General features: G+C 42.1%; 1 protein-coding gene and 1 long non-coding RNA gene across 12 annotated transcripts in view; one reads left to right on the top strand and one right to left on the bottom strand.

Annotated features, from left to right (window-relative positions):
- Nucleotides 1-9,139, bottom strand: part of GIGYF2 (GRB10 interacting GYF protein 2) — a 75,901-nt gene extending 66,762 nt beyond the window's left edge. For 9 of the 11 annotated variants that reach the window (XM_061354506.1, XM_061354511.1, XM_061354514.1 and 6 more), the window contains exon 1: nt 9,000-9,139. The gene's annotated coding sequence lies outside the window, so the exon portion shown is untranslated. Of the gene's footprint in view, nt 1-7,956; nt 7,984-8,297; nt 8,435-8,999 lie in introns of those variants that run through there. The other 2 variants (XM_061354507.1, XM_061354509.1) reach the window with 2 other exon arrangements.
- On the top strand, nt 8,419-13,402 carry LOC133212764 (uncharacterized). The gene is made up of 3 exons (XR_009725591.1): nt 8,419-8,550; nt 11,804-11,930; nt 12,604-13,402. It is a non-coding gene; the product is annotated as an uncharacterized LOC133212764 (long non-coding RNA).
- The last annotated feature ends 402 nt before the right edge of the window (nt 13,403-13,804 follow it).

Below are 13,804 nucleotides of genomic sequence, written 5' to 3'. Positions count from 1 at the left end.
GTGCAACCCTACAAATACTTGCAGTTTTATTGTATATTTGGGAAAAATGTGGAATTACTTCATAAACTGGAACTGGGACTCCATTTTCCTGGGGCTGTACCACAGCCACCAACCCACTATCAGCATCAAGGACTGGAAAGAGAAGAAATCACATCAATCCCACCATCAGCCTGTGGACTGGCACGGGAAGAAATACCCTCTCTATTCTATCAGCAGCTTAGTACTTTGGAAGTCAGAAGTCCATCCTCTGAACAGACACAAAGTGTAATCCAATAACATTAAGCCTTTAAGTGGCTTTCACTCACAATTAACAGGTAATATTACAGGTGCAGAAGTTACTATCAGCAACACTCAACTTACTTCATTGGTTTGCTTTAGGTACAAAGGTTGTTTACCAAGCTCATGGAGTTTTAAATTATATTTTAAGCTTGCTATTCAGTACCTGACAAATCTATTAAATCTCTCAGTAATATCTGCTTCAGACACAAGCTGGAACTTGATTCTACCAGCTAAATTTGTGTGTTAAAATAAGATTATGTTTCCATCAAAAAAAATCTAAGGAAGATACAGAATTACTGTGACACATTCTGGTCACAAGATTTAGCCTTTTAAAACATATAGGAGGCAAGAAAAAAATCTGAACTGCCATGTTTTCCAGACTTTGCCCAACCTCAAGTTTTACACAACAGATTTTCAGGCAATGGTAAATTCCTACATTTTTATTAGAGAATTCTGTCAGTTTGTACCATAGGGCAATCTGTCTAGCCAAGATGTTTTGCTGGTTTGGATGGAGATAAACTGATTCCTAGCATCCCAAGCTGAGGGCTTAGGCAATGACTGCGTTCAGGTGTGCCCATCTAACCTTTCCAAAAGACAGAAGAAAAAAAAAAAAACCCACACCACAACAACAAAAAAACCACAACCTAAAAAAACATATATATATATATAAAATTGGGACTGTGACTACAGTGCATAGCTCTGGGGCTGCTGCTTGCTTCAGTTTTTTATTAACTTTGAAAACCTAAACCTTGGAAAAAAGATGTACCACTGATCCTTCCTATACACAGCCACCTTATTATGAAGTGGTCTACTGTATCATCAGAGGTGTTTATATAGAAAAATATCCTTTCCTTTCAAGCTAGTTCTGTTGCTGCTGTAGGTTTCAAATAGCCTTTCTAGTCTAGAAATTGTCTGAAAATTTTGAGAACCAAAGAACACAATGGAAATTTAACATGAGCAAATTTAAGTGCAAGGAACTGGGTTCTCCTTAAATAAACTTGGAACAGAAATTTAACAGCAGTATTTCATCATGCAACACTACCATTATATCAAGACAATAAAACTTCACCTTCCACAAGAAAGGCTTCACCTTCCCCAGGCTACTATTAGAGCTAATTTCAGAGCCAGTAACTGTGTTTTAAAAGAAAATTAACAGGTTGATTGAATAATTAACACTGATTTTCTCTAATTCTTGAAATATTAAAGAATACTCAGCACTGTATGCAAGCCACCTTTTAAGTATAGTGGTAAACAGGATGACTCAGGTGGCTACACTACATTTGACACTAATCATCGGCTAAAGCAGACAAGACTGATTAAAGGACACTAACATAATTAAGACCAGCCAACATGGAGTTACGGAACACATTTAATCAAAATATAGTTTTGTAATTCACTGCTCAGGCAAGTAGGCAAAACACATTTTAACTTCTGCAGGACATTCCAATTAAGTAGAATGCTAAAATAGGCAAAATCATTCAGAACCACATGAAAAGTCCCAAACCATCACAACCTATTGTTTTTTTAACCTTTCTTCTAACAAATCTACAGGACATCTCAGAAGGCAAAATGTTCTCAAACCGGAGGACAACCCAAGAAGCTATCCTCTACTTTTCTAGAATCTGTCACACTGGCCCACAAAACTTCTAAAACCTGAGGATAACAAACATGGATATGGTAAAGAATGAAAATGACATATCAACAATACCATTACGAGTTATTCATTTATTAGGTCCAGTATAACAGCTTGCATTTAACAAGGCCAAGCATACAGTCAGACGATTCACAGGCAGAAAACACAGGTGATATACAACTACTCTGGACAAGCACAGTCCTGAAAGCAGTCTGAGATTTAGCATGTTAATCAGCTGAAAAGGAACATATGATGCAACTTTGACTAATGATCTAAATACTGAACACAGAAATAAGGAAATACAGAGTAAATCTAGAGTGGATTTTGGGTTGATGGGTCCTGTTCTGTTGTCCAACAAAGGCAAGATAAAGCAGGTGTTCAAAACTGAACGTGATAGATACTCCTTACAGTGGGGGGAAAAAACAAAACAAAGAACAACCCCCTCACACTAAAACTCTATTTACTGAGCTCTGAGAAACATTAAACTATCTTTCTCAGTCTGTACAGTATCATGCAGGTAAAAAAGGCTGAAGACCCAAGCTTATTCAGTGAAGGGACTGAAGCAAGACATTCGGAGATAAAGTAAGCTGTTTTCAGGTGAACACTAAATGATTTTCTAAAAAGTATGTTCTAGTTTAAACAAAAAATTAATCAGAAAAAAAATCCGTTAGTCACATTACCCAAGATGCTACACAATAAGCCCTTCTGGCTCATCAAGCCTTTATCCTGACAAAAGGTGGTAAATTTTTCAAGGCATTTTCACGTGCCAAGAGGAAGTTTTTCCTAAGGGAACAGTGTCTAAACCATCCACTTCTCCAGAAACTACACCTCTAATATTACAGTTAGGTTTTTAGATCTCCTGAAGTCTTCTAACCTTCCTGTCTCAGATCATTGCAAAAGTCTTTTGATCTCTCAGCAGTTTTTTATTAAAAATTGCCCATGACTTTCCCAAATGGCAATACCAAACTGACATCCCCCTACTCACTTCATATAGATCCATGTAAAGCTTCATGGAGCACTGCAGCTTGCAACATGTTATACCACAGTCAAGAATGACAAATATAAGAACTAGGCACTGAAACTCTTCTGGGACAGGATGACAAAAGAGCCTAGGGAGATATGCACACCTAACACAATCCAAGAAAAATAAAGGAAAATGAAATATCACAATTCCAGATGTTTTCCTCCTTTCCTACCTACTATTGTGAACTGGGTGGTTAGAAAGTTATTCACTTCTTGCTTCACCTGAAAACAAGAACAGGAAAGCTTTCCCCAGTTTCTCCACAAGAAAGCAGTGTGACCTCCACCTTTATTACAAGACTTCCAGCCAAAGCCAGACACCAGCGATTAAGTTCCAAGCAGCCAGGGGACCACACCCTTGGCCCTGCCACTGGCTGGAACACAAACCACTTCTCATTCCAAATCCTATACCAAAATCCTGCCAGCATTCTTGTTTTCCAACTAAAAAAAAAAAAAAAAAATCACTTTCACATCTCTCTACCTTATACATCCAAAATTTGCTGGTAGGTAAATATTTAGTGTGTGCATTCTACAAGACGTTAGAGGTCAGGATGCTGACCTGCTCCTCAACAAGGCCAGTAGCCAGACTACACAAAAGCAACCAAAATCACACTGTTGCACCACTCTCACACTCGTCACACGCATTATACAGCCCATACATCTATTCAAAGCAGCAGAACAAAGTTTCAATCTACCTTCACTGAAAACATAAATAGAATGAACAGATGTATTGTTGTGAAGTTTTCTGGTTTTATTTTTAAATGTCGTTTACATAAGCACTTTCTTTGGAGCTCTCCCCCCACCCCTTCTTTCAGGTTTCTTACTCATAGGTTCTGAAATGTCCTATACTTAAGGAAACAAATATTCAACACTGAGAAATTAACAAAAAGGTCTTAAGAGAATTAGTGCATGGATCAGGTTACGTATGTTCATCAACCAGTAAGTCAGAAGGTAACTTGTTACTACATATGAATTACAATGTTTTTTAATAGCTTATCACTTTTTTCTCTTTATGTTACTATTGCTAAAGATATTCACTTGTTTTGATCTAAGAGTCACCTCTTTGTAAGCTGACTTGTGATGACCTGATCCTGCCTTAGTACTCTTAAAGCCTAATATAAATAGAGAAAATTACATATACAGATGATTCAGCATTATCTTAGCCTAACGTAAAAGCTTCCACTGGTTTTAATGGTAGTTGAACTGGGCCTCCAGTTTATTAAACCAATTGTTAGAAGCTTTTACTTAAAAACCTTGTCATATGCTACTTCCATGATCAGCCTTGCCCACTTTCTATCACACGCATTTTTCAGTTTAACACTGACATCAGCCCTGCTTTGAGCAGGAGGCCGGAGCAAACAACTACCAAAGCCTGGTTTCTTCCAACCCAAATCATACTCAGGTCCTACCACATGCGGTTTACAAAACCCAAAACTGCTCATACATCCATTACCTGCCAGTCATGCCAGCTCCTTGCCACATGACATTCTGACTCCAAGTCTGAAGCTACATAAATCAACCTATCCATTCACCATCGTAAAAGTTCACCCAAAGAAATTTTTACAGTGCACAGCATCTTCTTTCCTTCTGTTTCTTCCAATCTGACCTGGCTCACTACACCATACACAGACCACAATATGCTTTTACCCAATCTTATCCACACATGGGCATCTATAACCTCCAAATTTCACGATAACACAAACCAGTATCTTCATTATAAGAATGCAGAGTACTTAAATTTCTTGTCAATGACAAGAAGAGGAAAGAAAAAAAAAAGAAAAAATATTGCATAGTAACCACGATTAGAAACAAGTATGCCTCTACTAAATAAAAAGGACCAAACACTAGTAACAAAACATTACCTTCACAAATGCAATGCATCATGCTTGCTTTCACTGTAATAACACCTATTTAACATACAAGCATTTTTCTAACCATTTATTTTCCTGACATGTTATACATAAGCTCATTTACCCGTTTATAATGACAAATTCAAGAACCACTATTGAAGGCATCAAGTAATCATTCTTTCTTATCTGCCTTTTTTTAAATATATGGCAGAAGAGACAAAAATCATAATGCACAGCTTTAACTGAGAAGGAAAAAAAAAAAAGCCCCCACATAGCACTCACTACATGATCTAAAAGACACTGTCAACAAGGCAGCATTTTAACAAAAATTTTCTATATGTCCATCAGAATTTCTCATTGACCCATACACTCTAGTACCTCTATAAAGTTCCTGGTATCCTCCACAATCCTGGTCTGGACATCCAGCTTCTATATATTACAAGCTGTAAGGACTACAGGAGAGGTTAACTCCTGAAAACACACACTCAGATTTCATTCTTGATGAAAAACCTCAGATGCATCAAAACAATTCTGTGCATCCTCTCCATCCCCAAAGAAAACAAAACGCAAGAGGGACATACAAACATCAGTGGCAGCCTAGTTTCCCTGCACACACATCAAGCCATTGCTACAGTTTCTATATTCAAGGAATGTTTAACCACCTTAGGGAGAAACGGACAGCAGCCCTCCCTCTACAGAAAAGAGAAGTGGACCATTTTGTGATCAACACACTGTGGCAACCTCAGCTACTAACAAAGCAAATTAAAGACCTCAGTCTGCTACCATCCCCCACCACTATCTGAGCTAAAAGACTAAACATCACTATGATAAATTACATGATTTTTTATATATATATACATACACATATACACACACATATATACTACCAACAACCACAAGAGGGCCAATGTTGTAGAGACCTTATAATTTAAAACACTTAATTCTTCTTCACTCCATTCATAACTTACATACACCTTGAATACACTCGCTAAGATTTCTCAGTTCTGACAATTTTCAAGCAAGATCATTTGTGCAAACACAAATGTTCAGGAGTTGACTGGAACAGAGGAAAGGAGAGGCTAAGCTGGGGTGAAAAGTGACTTTGTTCCTGTAAAACCAAATACCATCACCCCTGCAGCATTTTACACACCTAGACTTTCAAATGTCACTCTCTGAATTAAACTAAATGGATGAGAAATCCACACAAACAGAGTCCCTTTCAACACAAATGCTTCTTCAGTAACAGAGTTCCCCCTTATCAGAGCATCCAATGGTAAGCTATGTAGAAAGGAGAAGGCAGATCAGGCCTGTGCATTTACACTTGTGAGCAGAAATTTTATTGCTCTGCCCCTTAGCTCTATCTATAATCATGAATTAAATATAGCTTATCTCCACTCATCTTTGAGCAGAAGCACTGAGAGGAAGGAAAATAAAAAACAACACAGAAAAATGAGGAAAAAGAATGCTAGAAGAAGGAACTTATTTCTATATGAGACTATGAGAAGCCATAAAATCATACCTTAAAAGCCCTCAGAAGGAATTTTAAAAACCTAAATGAAGAGTAATAAACATATATTTGATAATTACTTGAACTTACAAGATCAGACAGAAATAGACAGAATAAGATTTCAGATTCTTGGTATTTCAAACACACAAAAAAAAGCTTGAATTACTTTAAAGGAAGTGGCAGAGAAGCAAGAAAAGACCATGGTCAGGTGCCTGTCTCACCCTCATCAATTGCTATGAATCAACGTTTCCCTTCTATCTTTAAACAGAAGGATCCTTCAGCAGAGGCAGGTAGCACCTCTTCTGCCAGTCAGCTGCCCCAGTCAGACGTTCCATATGACTGACAGCTAGGTGGGGGGGGGAGGGGGGTGTCTTAAAAAAAATAAGTATCTATAGATCTTAAAAGAGCTCCCAACCTTTTTCTCGCATTCAGGTATAAGAAACTCCACTTTGTGACAGAACCACATTTAGGCAACTGGCCTTTGGAGACAGCAAGCATAGAACTGACACACAATGGTGCTTAGTCTAAACTCCCTAAAAAAAAAAAAAATCATCGTGTTTGCACTTCTGTTTTACACACAGTCTTTTCCTCAATCATGCAGCAGAAGAGTTGGGAAAATTAAGTTAGCTGTAAAGCACTCAAGTCTCTACTTACAAGCATTTTTTTTTCCTACCTGCATCAACATAAAGATTGCATTTTTCATTTACTATATGTTTTAGGAAGGCAAGAAAAAAACACAACACACTAACGGGAGTATCTCCGGATATTCCTATTTCACAGTCCTCTTAAGATCAACATCTGTAGTGAAGAGAGGAACTGCAAGAGTCCAAGTTTTTACTGTGGTATCAAATTATTTTTTTAATCACCCTGTGAAACAAATCACTGCAACATCATTATTTTGCATTTTAGTTCTATGCTCTTGCTTTAACCATTCAGAAAAGGTCCTAAGAGAAACACAGTGACAAGGTATCCAGGTGCACATTCATGTATCCTCATGTATCCAGAGCCAGCAAGAGCCCGAGCAGCTCTTGGAATCATTATGAAAACCTAGTATTTATACACAATGGTGTCAGACATTGAAAAGGGGCTATTGAAGTCTCAACACAAGAAGCGGATCGTGCTTGAAGTGACATTCAATTCCCATGGATAAATCTCTGACTCCTTTTTAATACAGTTGTCCATTAGAGAGAAACTTGGTTTTTATCACATTAAGAAATTAACACTTCCACACGTGACCCTTGACATCAGTTAACTTGTAGAAATACATGAGCCTATGGAATGAATACGGCACAGAAGGGGCAATGGACACCCCGTTTCTGTTGACACCCCCCAGACTGATCAGGGTACACATTTTCACTTCATCAGCTAACTGGTCAAAGGATTCCTATCCAAGTTAATGGCAAGCATTCTAGTATCTTGTAATACTAAAACTCTTATTATCTAGTAAAGCCAACACCCAACAGCAGAGCTCAAAAATACCAGAGCAAAGCTTTTATTAGTGACAACTGCAACCAATTTTGTTCACAAAGGTTCCCAATTATCACACTGTGCGTCTACTAAAAGTCCTGTTCACAAAGCAGCAAATTAATCTGTGTTCATTAAAAAGTTTCTTAAGAACAAAAGCAACAAGCAGTTATGGGGAAGGGAAAAAAAGAATTCACACGTACTTTCCAGGAACTTGCCCAAGTCAGCTCCTGAAGCAAGAAAATAGAATGAGCAACGAGAAGTTAGACAGAAAAACACAACCAGAATTTTTTCCCCTCCCACCCAAGAAAACAGACACTTAAGAACGACAACAAGAGATAAGCCATTACAGCAGCAAAGCAAGAACATGGAGCTGAAGGTTACTGGGGAAAATGTAAGTTTTATTCCAGAAGTACTACTTGGCAGCATCTCCTTTCAGCCTACTACTTGTACCACTTTAAAGCGCAATTACACAGAACTGAAAAAGCGAAGACTGCTTTGTTGACACTGAAAACTACTTGTCTTGGATCAATACCAAACGTACACAATCCTGATCGATGTTCTCTTCAGCCTGCCAAGGCCTCTGCAGTCAAACACTGCTGGTCATTGCTGCTCCCAACACCCTGCTGCCTGGGGGGTGGGGGGAAGGCTCGAGTGCTCGATGAGCTCCCTCTTTCCTCAGCCTGTGACAGGGCTGGGCGTGCTCGTAGCAGGGCACACAGCGGCTTCAATGCGAGTGCTGCCGGAGCACAGGCCCGCTTCCCCTGGGCTGCGAGAGGACGAGCGAGTTCACAAGGGTCAGTGTGAGGGGAGACAGCGCCGGGGACGCAGGTGCCAGCCCCGGGGGGAGTGAGGAGCCGCGGGCGCCCTGCCGTCGCCTGACAGCCACCGTCCTCCGCTGCCAAGAAGCCGCATGGAGAGGACAAGGCCCACACCCCCAAACAGGGTTAGGCCCAAGCAGCCCCACAAAAGCCCATCGCCAGGAGCGCAGGTGAGCCCCTCCGGACGTGCCCCTCACCGCCAGGCCGGGGCAGCCTCGCCTCCCAGTAGGCCGCGGGGCGCCTCGGGGCTGCGGCATCCGCGGCGGACTAGAGCTGCCGGCAAGGCCGGTGCTCGGCGCGCGGCCTAGGCCCACTCCCACAGGCGGGGAAACGCGGCGGCGATAGCGGCGGGAGCGCAGCGGCAGCGAGGCTGCGAGAGCGGCCGAGACGGTGCCGGGGGCAGGGAGCCGACGGGACGGCGTTACCTGCGCTCCCGGACGGAGAGTCCCTCACGACCACAGCGACTCCTCAGCCCCAACAACACAAGATGGCGGTCGCGCCGCCACGCAACGTCACGTGAGGCAAGGCCCCGCCCATCTGCCTCCGCCGCGGAGAACCCGGATGGGCGACGGTGCTCCTTTTTCTGGTCCCCCCTCACTCCCGGCCCCGCCCGCGTGACGACACCACAGCCGTGCACGCGGCGCGCCTCACTCCCGCGGGAAAGCGGGCGCCCCCAGCCGGAGGTAGTGGCGCGCTGCAGCCTCCCGCTGTGTGCCGGCGGCCGGGTCGGCGCTGACGGCTTCCAGGTGAGATCGGCTGCTCCTCCCGCCCTGCCTCCTCTACCGGAGCAGCGGGTGCCCCCGGGCACCTATATGAGTGCCTCACCCTCCGGCCTCGGCTCAATCCTACCGCTTGCTGCCAAGCGCCTCTGCCGCTGAGGTAAATTACTGCCCCCTGCTGCATCCGCGCTGCAGCAGCGCGCGTCGTCATGGAATCAGAGTGGTTTGGGCGGAAGGGACCTTAAAGCTCACCCAATTCCACCCCTCTGCCACGGGCAGGGACATCTTCCGCTAGAGCAGGGTGCTCCAAGCCCCATAGCAGGAGATAGATATCAGTACAGACAACCTCAGACAGAAGGAATCCCGGCTTACAAGCTGTTTCACTGTCAAAGCTTCCTCCATTCAAAGATCACGACTAGATCCAAGGCACACTGCTGAGGGGTTAGCAGGGGTAGCATAGAGACAAAGAATAGCATACAAGGCTCTCACCTAAATGCATTCCCCTGCTATCATCTTAAATCTACTGTGCATCACTAATGCCATTTAAGCTTTCATATTACCCATGCTAGTGACTTCTCCCAAAAGAAAATTACTGTAGCCTGATTTTGCTCTTCATGGGTTTCTTTCAAGATAGGAGTTAGAGAAATGAAAAACAATATTAATAATAATAATAAAAAAACCCACCCCAACCCCAAACTACCCCCACCAAACCCAATTTAATCACCCAGCTATTAAACTTCCTATTTTGACACAGATCTAGGCCAAACAAGAAACTGCCTGAAATTTTTGCTATACAGGTACACAAATATAAATTAATGCTTTTAATTTCCTATACTTATTCCATTTAGAGACTTCATGGAAAGATTTTGCTTATAACACAAAACCAATTGAAGAGACGTAATGCTTTTTACACTCTGCCCTCTAAGCCATGTCAAAACTTTGGTATCACCATAAAAATGTCTCAAATAGTTTTCCATTTGGTCATGAATTTTGACCCCATTACGGTGATCAAGGAAAGCTTGTATGGAATTTCCTTCAAAAGCCCTTAGCAATGTTGCTTGTTGGTCTTAGTATCAATGCACGTGTAAAGTATAGCACTTTCTAACTTCAGTTCTTCCAGGGTTGGTTGCAATGTCTTTGGTACATGTGCAGGAAGTTCCATAACTATCCACACCTGTAGATAGTATTTTTTAAAGCTCTAAGCAAACACGCACAATACTCCAAGCCCTTTTCTGTACAGTAGATATCTTTCTCAAGGTATAATCTCTCACCTGCAGCCTTACTGTTTCTCTCCCATTAGCTTGCATGTAGGTAACTCAGCTTTCCTGGTGGCACTATAAGGCTATAGGAATCTTCCTTACCTCTGGGAAGCAACCCTGTTTTAAGCACATGCAGCATCCCTGGTGCCAAGGGGGTCAGACCCACTCTCACCCCTGCACCAGAAGAGCCCTGCGGGTATGCTGCTGTGGGATACAGCTGGGAAGGAGGATGCTGACACTGACAGAAAAGGGCATTAGGTGCACATATTTTGACTCAGTTTCCTGATGGGGAAAATGACACGCTCTTTTTCTTTTTTTTTTTTTTTCTAAAAATACTCTTTTATTTTTAGTCCTCAAACCCATATTAGTCTATGATGCAGAACAGCCCCATGTGGCTCCTTCAGCCTAAAAAACTACTCTTGGCTGTTACACGTTATTGAAGTTACAACTATTTTCAACTGAAACAATTTCACTCCAATTGTGATTTCTGCCACAGTCCATGTAGCTTTCTCCCTTTGCTTCTAGGTGAATAAATACTTCTCACTGTGCACTGAACACCAGCCAAAACTGATGCAACAGTGAACACAAGTGATTCTTCTAAGCGAACGGGTTGAAAGCCTAATTCCTGGGGCTTGTTTTTAGCTTAGAACGACACAGGACTACTTCACCCAAAAGTCTTAAGAGTTGAACTCCTCCTTTAGGGAGGCTGGCATGTAAAAGCAAAGCTCCCTTTAGCAAAAGGCTGGCCTCGGATAAGCTGCATGTGATCCCCCTGGCTGTTGTCACACAGCTTGAGGCAATAACTAATAATGGTGTAGGGAGGGAGAGAGGCAGCACTGTCTTTGAAGCTGTCAGTAAGAACTTCTAATTTCCCTGCAGAAATGGCTGCACCTTCTTACTCTACTCACCAAACATGAGTCTGAGGACTCAAAAACGTTTTCACATGTTCTAAGATAAGCTTCCTCTGAGATGGGAGAAGTTTAGCACTTGCGGGAAACTTTTTATGCCAGTTAGCACAAACATTGTATTATTGAGAGAAAAGAAATCAAGAGTGTCTGAAGCATGCCTCATTTGTAGAACTTGGCATTTTTGTAAAATACCTTAAGGAAACTAGGATGAGTTTCTGGGGTTTGGTAATAGCAGGTGCATCTTAAATCCTCCACAACACTCATTCAAACAGAACAGGGAGACTGTCATAAAAGTTTGGTGCTGTACCTGTGGGGGGTAAATTCCTACATGTTGCAATTACAGGACTTCAGCTGATACAATGTAGGAATGAAATACCCCAGCAGCTAGTATGGATACTGAGAACATGATGTACTTCAGAGCCCTGGCTTTCCGTGCCAATTCATCCTCACTGTTAAAACCCCACATACAGGTTAGTGGCATTCCTAACAGACTAAAAAGTTCCTCATTAACCCATTATTTTCACCCACCCTAGCTTGCCTCCTTTACTACAACAGTGGAACTACAAACACAGAGCACAGCCTTGAATTGGTAAATAATGGCATAAAGCAGCCCAGAAGATGTAGCAGTCTGTCATGTTTCCCCTTGTCACCCCCACTTTTTGTTATTTGGAAAAGTGCCTTCTCTGTTTGTCAAAATATCAGGGATTTTGTCTAAGGAGTGTCAGTGTCTTCCCAACAGCCCATTTTTCCATGTCCTCTGGCACATCCCTAAAAATAATAAAAGCAACAGACAAGGCGGGCAGGTGAACATCCAACTGTAGGTTTCTCAAGTCAGTCACTTCCAACACATCCATCACCCTCAGATGGCTTAAAAGACAGACTACTGCAAACACACTGCTCGTTCTGCAACACAATTATTTTAAGATCTTTCCCACATGTGACAAGCTGAGTTTGAAATGCAACAATAAAGCACTTCAGTTACTCCAGTCCATCTTGGAAGGAATTTATTTGGATGCTCCCATAAGGTTAAAATATGATTTGTCACCTTAATCCTCACAGATAAACCCTGAACCCTAAGCCAGGAAGAACCTGATTGTACTGTCTCCCTTTCTTTCTTGACTGTGTTTACACTGTGGTTTTTAGGCAACAGACACTGTCCCCTGAAGCCAACAATGCCTATGACAGAAGTGTCATTGAAAAACACACTGTAATCTGTGTATCCACACAGGCTAAAGCCATCCTCAGTGCTGGCTGAAGTGCTAGTGACTTCTCTACTGTACATCTTCTACTCTGGGAAACTTTAAACAAAAACCCTCGAGGGATCAATGGCCATCTGGAGTTCCCATTCTAGGAGATGAGTGACTTGAGGCAAGTCTTTTTCTCTTCAGGGAAAGACCCAAAAGCACAACAGGCTTCTAATCAGCCTTCTCTACTTAGCGCCACTTGGGGCATGTCAGGAATGCCAGACCAGTATTGATGCACCAGCAGGTATCAGTAAAGAGTTAGGATTGCCACGACCCTTAAGAACCACCTGTGGTGATATCAGGCATGAAAGGTCAGAGGATCAGGGATCGTATATGCTAATTATAGGTAAATACAATTAAGTATTGTCAGGCAGTAAGTATTAGATGGGAGGTTTGCTAAGCAATTTAAGTACTTTTGCATAACCTAATGACATTGTTATTCAATCCAATAATTGCCAGCAAACCCAAGCAATTTAGAATGCAATTAATTTCCCAATGTCAATTTTTGCAAAGCTAAATTCAAAATAAATGCACACCCAAAAGCACATACTGTTCATTGCACTGAATGAAGGCTGCAGCTAACAGCACCTATTGGAGCTAAATACAACTACCACACTTTGCTCATTTCCTTATTCAGCTGGAGTTGACTGACATCTATTAGAACAAAACCACTGCATGCCCTTTTCCCACCCTCTCCTCCTGCTCCTCACGCAGCTGCACATGCAAAGCAGGAGTGAGCAGTGGAAAGAAAATAAAAAGCTGCAGTGTTGCAGTTTTCCTTGAAAGCAGAGACTAAGGAGCCTTCATCCTGATTTTAACTCACCTCCAAGACCCAATAGCCCACAGCCACACAGCATCAACTGCTGACAATGCACAGAGTAGGAGTCACACTGGATAAATTATTCACATCTTCCATTTCACCACTGGACTATACCTGAAACGATGCATTGTTAAACCTCCTTCTGAGCACACCCTCTTTTTCCCAAATTGACCATGCCAGTGGTCAGTGGTTAGCACATCAGCAAGAGTAGGAACAAGATGCTTGCACCCATTTTCAGATGTCCATGTATTCCCTCCCTCATTTCTATAAATGCAGGAGG

The sequence above is a fragment of the Neopsephotus bourkii genome, unplaced genomic scaffold (assembly GCF_033783945.1).
Source record: "Neopsephotus bourkii isolate Nb327-2 ecotype Australia unplaced genomic scaffold, CSIRO-AGI_Nbou_v1 NB_739, whole genome shotgun sequence".
NCBI lineage: Eukaryota > Metazoa > Chordata > Aves > Psittaciformes > Psittacidae > Neopsephotus > Neopsephotus bourkii.
The sequence above is the reverse complement of the archived record's forward strand: the minus strand, read 5'-3'. Positions and strand labels throughout refer to the sequence as shown.